The sequence below is a fragment of the Coffea arabica genome, chromosome 3e, assembly GCF_036785885.1.
Source record: "Coffea arabica cultivar ET-39 chromosome 3e, Coffea Arabica ET-39 HiFi, whole genome shotgun sequence".
Taxonomy (NCBI): Eukaryota; Viridiplantae; Streptophyta; class Magnoliopsida; order Gentianales; family Rubiaceae; genus Coffea; species Coffea arabica.
Genome location: NC_092315.1, coordinates 20,293,793 through 20,299,238, shown reverse-complemented (window position 1 = coordinate 20,299,238; position 5,446 = coordinate 20,293,793). Strand labels below are relative to the sequence as shown.

The following is a 5,446-nucleotide window of genomic DNA, read 5'->3' as shown; positions in this document are numbered from 1 at the left end:
AGAATAGTGCCATAGAAACTCAATTATTCAACTTCAATTTGTAAAGAAAACCGTGACATACAAACTAATGAAAAGGGCAAGTAGTACTTCTTCTTAATTTCTGCATGTTCTATGCTTTAAGTTAAATTGAATTACAAGGGTAATAAATATCCAAAATAAGAAAAAGATGGACATCACTATATTGATCTCTTCTTCTTCTATAACGAGTAGTTTCTTAGTTTTCAAAGCTACTTTAACTGAACGTAATGGACCATTACTGGAGAAACTAATGAATGAACGTGACCTGTGTACCACTTGGCATAGTAAATCAATTAAAGAGAGATTTTTTTTCTTTTCTTTTCTTTTTTATTGGTATGAATATTTTCTGAACTCATTACGAAGCACAGTTTTGGCAGTAAATATGCTGCCATGCAACCAGATATGCATATTAAAATTCCTTCACCAATAACAAAATACTTGTCCTGAACCAACATAAACAGTTTGCAAACTTGCACACTGAAAACTCAAATGGATGCCAATATACTCAATATTCTTGCATACTTTTCCATTTTCAGGACAAAGTATTTATCAAAGAGAAAAATTTATGCAAATTTAATCCAAATGAAAGGGAATCAGCAAAGTAAATTAGCAAGAAGCCTCAAAGAGGGAGACTCAAACCTACCTAACTCCAAATTATGACCAAAGTGAATCGTATGGTCAATAAAATGTACCCATGCAGAGATTTCATCCAGTTGCCAACGTCAATTGGAATTTATGACCAAACTTCACAAAGTTTAAGTTTGGACCAAAGGAGAAGTTTCATATTTTAGATAAAGCTATCTCCTCTTCTAGGTTGAGAATATAAACCCCTAAACTTGATTTATATCACCACTAGGTGTACTTATGACGGACCAAACTACAAGAGCTCTCGTCAAAACACATTTTTATCCATTATAGATAGAAAAATGTGAACGCCAAATATTATCATGAATAATAATTTAGTAAAATAAGTAGTTTGAGAGCTTCTGCATCTTACGAATTTACTAAATTACAATCAACACATGCACAATCTCTTCATATATTTAATTTTCTACAAACACTTGAAATGTAGGTCTATACAATTTACCATTATTTCATAAACAAGGATTTTAAATACAATACTATAATAATACACTCCAAAACACCTAACCATCTACATTAAAAGTTTTTCACACTATCATAAAAGTTTTGAAAGATATCCTCAAAACATCTAATCCATACGTATATTTCCATTGCATGGGCTCATTTTTTTCTGGGCTTAACTAGGGTTGGATCACTCTGAGTCCAACTTTATTAATAGGGAATCAGGTCCAGTCCGCTTTTATTGGCCACTTTATTTTGGTGGGAGTGGGGGACGGCAACGGGTATAATAATTACATGGTCTTTCTGGTGGGGGCCGCAAACAATAGGCGTATCGTATTTTGTTGCAAATTGGATGCCTTTGTAATGGCCCATAACCTATGGATCCACCGCCTCCATCTTTAGGAGCAGAGTTTGTAGGAGAACTTCCGCCGGTCGCCTTGGGAGCACGACTTGGATCCCCTCCCATCATGCTACCCCCACCTTGCCAAAATACAAAACAAAAAAAAGACTATTATCATAAAATTAGATATCACTATCAAAAGGGCAAAAGTCAAGCCATTTTCCTTCTATTCTTTATTTTGATGGAAAAGATTATTGAATCTGCACTAATGACAGAAATACATCAAATCAAACATAACTCAAATACATATAGAGCTGAAATTAATAGATACCACAGATTTGAAAATCAATTTAAATAAATATAACATTAATGCTCCAACATATCATATCTTCTATCCAGATAAATCATTGTAACCCAATAGGTTTATGCATTTTTCTTACAGTAAAAAATATGATTAAAAACTGGTTCAACTTCAAAGAGAAGTTTAGATACGATAATAATAGATGGAGAAATTGCAAATTTGAGAAACTAGATCTACAAAATCTCAAATTTCACAGAAAATGACAAAAACTGAAAAAAAAACCCTCATAAGGAAAAAAAACTTAGGAGAGAATAAAACTTTTATTAAAACAATTTAGGGAAGAAGAAACTCTCACTAGGAGATTCTATGAGAGAATAATCTATCATTAGAAAATTCTACAAAAGAATTTATTGCTACGATAGAAACTAAAAAAACTTAAAGAGAGGACTCCCTTTTATGGAAAAAGACCAAATTTGTCTGATCTCTCTTCCATGAAAAAGGCAGAGAAGATTTTGATTGGAGAATTTTTAGAGAGAACGAGGAAAATAGTGCAATTTCCTTCTACTCTAATTCCCAAATCAACAACTTTCATGCATCAATGACTTGTACCATCATCATCATAGTTTATGGGAAGTGTATCCAATTTAGATGAATGTTTTCGATTAAAGCAAACTCACTGTTGAGCAATTAAAAAAAAAAAACTGTGAATAAGAAAGATGTATACTTACCGCTGCCGCCAAATGTCCGTCCAGAGAGAGCGGGTTGGACTAAAAGGATGGAAATCATCAAAAGCCAAAAGAAGATGAACATAGGAGAAGCAAAAGTCTTGCTCGTCATTGTTTATTTCTATGTGACTGTCTCATAACTTGTACAAGCTCTAGTGCTGTATATATGATTGAGATTCGGAGAAAGATTTGAAAGGATAAGGCTACGTGAACCTTATGAAAAAGTCTTGTGTAGCTGCTGTTTTATTTGACCACATATATCACAAATGAAATTAAAGACTTGCATGGGTCTTCTACTCTTTTCTGTGGCGTCCTTCTGTCACACCATATTAGACGCCTGTGGACTAGAAGGAATCTGTCCTAATTCCTTATTCTGGAGTCTTGTGCTTGAAAGAGACTTAAGTGAAAATTTTTGAGGTAAGCTCAATTCGTCATGAAATAAGAATTGTTGTCAATTCTCTTATAAACTTTGCAAGTGTCAAGTGTAATCTAAGAGGAGGAGTGAATTAAGTTGTATAAAAACTAGATAAGTTATGGCTGATTTTATCTAATTTTAACTAACCAAATTTATCTAAATGATCACAAACTAAAGCGAGTAAGTAGAAAACAATAAAGATGAGGCAAGTATAGCACCTAAATGAGCAAACAATGAGCAATAGATTAAATAAAGTAAACCAAATGAAATGGTACTCTCATGATACCAAGGTACACTTCCAAGCTTCTCCAAGATCGAAGTTGATCCATTAAAAAAGTTCGTCAAAATTGATGAAACAATGCCACTTTGTACAAAGAAATGATTACCTTTACTCACATTAATCTCTCCTTAGTTGAGTGAAAAGGTTTTACACTTCCTATATATCTAACCTTTCCAAGCTAAAATTGAATTGCTCACAATTACAATGAAGAATTTTACAAGCTTTTCAACCTCATAAAAAACTACAAGTGAACAAGAGAGAGAGTATTTTTTAAACCAAAATTACTCTAGAGAGCTCATAATTGATATAGACAAAAGTTGTTAATGAGTTTAGACTTTATCGTATTTATAGGACCCCAAAAATTGATCGAAAATGCCCTCTAATGGTCAATCATTTAATGCAGAAAAAACGACTGTTGAAAGTTGAAACTATCAGATTTCTGATCGTTATGCTAGCGTTCGATACAATCGTTTAATCAAGGATGAGAAGCTTTCTTGTGTAGATGTTCAGATGGCCAATGCAAGTTCTCCTTCGTCCAAGAGTCCGTCCGACAGATGACCAGAGGATTCCAACTTGGCTTTTGAATTTTTCGAATGGTCGATAGGGATGCCCTTCAAGATTTATATTTGCTCTTCCATCTTTGGACAGCCGATCCTTGTTTCTTGTGTTCAAAACTGTGTCTGAAGATGGATGTAATTCCTTTGAAGGTTGCTTTGTACGTCCAATCCTCCTGGGTGTGTTTGAAGCTGCGTCCAACTGATAGGGACACCGTTCCTTTCTTCTTGCTTTTCTTTGTTTTCCTTTTTCCCAAGTGATTGAGCACCTGTTCTATCAGAATTTTCATTGAAAAATATTAATTCAAATAATCATTTTAGCTTGTTAATCATCATAACAAAGGATTGAGGGACTGAAGTCTTCAAAGTTATTGGGGATTTTGAATTCTTAATTTCTTAGTACACATGTATATATATGGCTATTAGATGTAAAACTATTGGGTTGAAAAAAAATGTGCTCCATCATCCCGTATGTGTTCATGGTAATTGGGAGTTGTGGGATCATACTGGTGATGATATTGAGGTATAAGATCTATTAAATATCTTCTACCTATTGTTTTAGACGTTTTATCTACTGTAATTCCTCAGTTGATAAAACTTGGACATTTCACTTAAAAAGACGCTTGGATTCAATTCACTAGCACAAATTTTGGCCTAATTTCCAAGGATGATATACCTCTGAAATGGATAAATTAAGCAGTCCATTTAGTGAAAAATGCGGATGACTTTCATGACGTTCGTGGATGGCTGACTTTTCTAAATCCAAATCTAGCGCTTTCAACTGATTGAAACTTGTGCGATCTCTGCAAAAATGAAGGTACCGATAATCGCTAAAGTGGGGCTAGGATCATTCTATTTTTCATTGGATATATAAAAAAAAGAATTGAAGTTTTAAGTTTCAACTAGAGGATGGTTGTCCACTTTCCAATTTGTGTAAAACTCGGACGACTTTCATCACGTTCGTGGATGGCTGACTTTTCTAAATCCAAATCTAGCGCTTTCAACTGAATGAAACATGTGTGGTCTCTGCAAAAATGAAGGTACCAATAATCGCTAAAGTGGGGCTGGGATCATTCTATTTTTCACTGGTTACTTAAAAAAAAAACAAGAAGTTTGAAGTTTCGACTAGAGGATGTGTGACGCCCCCACTTCATCCTAAAGCGAACCAAAGGGTATCCACGGGACGCCTGCCTAACTATCGCCAGGACTCAAGCAATTTCATTCAAGCTTAATGCCAGACCGAACGTCACAACAAGATAGAATAACATAAACACAATAATGCGGAAGCGTTCAAGCTTAACAATCATCCATTATCCAACCCATACATGGGGTGTTCAAAATACAACTCAAATCCAAAATATACGTCAGGTCCAAATATTACACTTCAATTCCAAAAGTACAACCCAAACCAAGGGCATAGCCAAAATCTAATAGAAACCCTAAAACAAAAGTACATCAGGAGGGTTTCTCCACATTTTCCCGAGATTCAATCCTGTTAAGGAAAACAAATCTATAGGGTGAGCAAAACGCTCGTGAGGCCAAGAACACACATGCAAGCACGTAGTTCAAATAACAATCTCAATTACGAGCTAAACAATAATATATTTCAATAATTGACAATTCACCAAAGGAAATTTATCAGTAACAATTCAAGGATATAGTAGCTCTCAGGAGCTAAGTTCCACTTGCTTTGTCGATGTCACTCGTATACCTTTCCCCGATGACACTCC

At 34.6% G+C, this 5,446-nt stretch overlaps 1 long non-coding RNA gene across 1 annotated transcript; it reads right to left on the bottom strand.

Annotated features, from left to right (window-relative positions):
* Window positions 1-1,041: 1,041 nt before the first annotated feature.
* LOC140038230 (uncharacterized) lies at window positions 1,042-2,973 on the bottom strand. Its single transcript, XR_011842038.1, has 2 exons — window positions 2,471-2,973; window positions 1,042-1,581 (listed from the first exon to the last, which is right to left on the bottom strand). It is a non-coding gene; the product is annotated as an uncharacterized lncRNA (long non-coding RNA).
* Window positions 2,974-5,446: the final 2,473 nt, after the last annotated feature.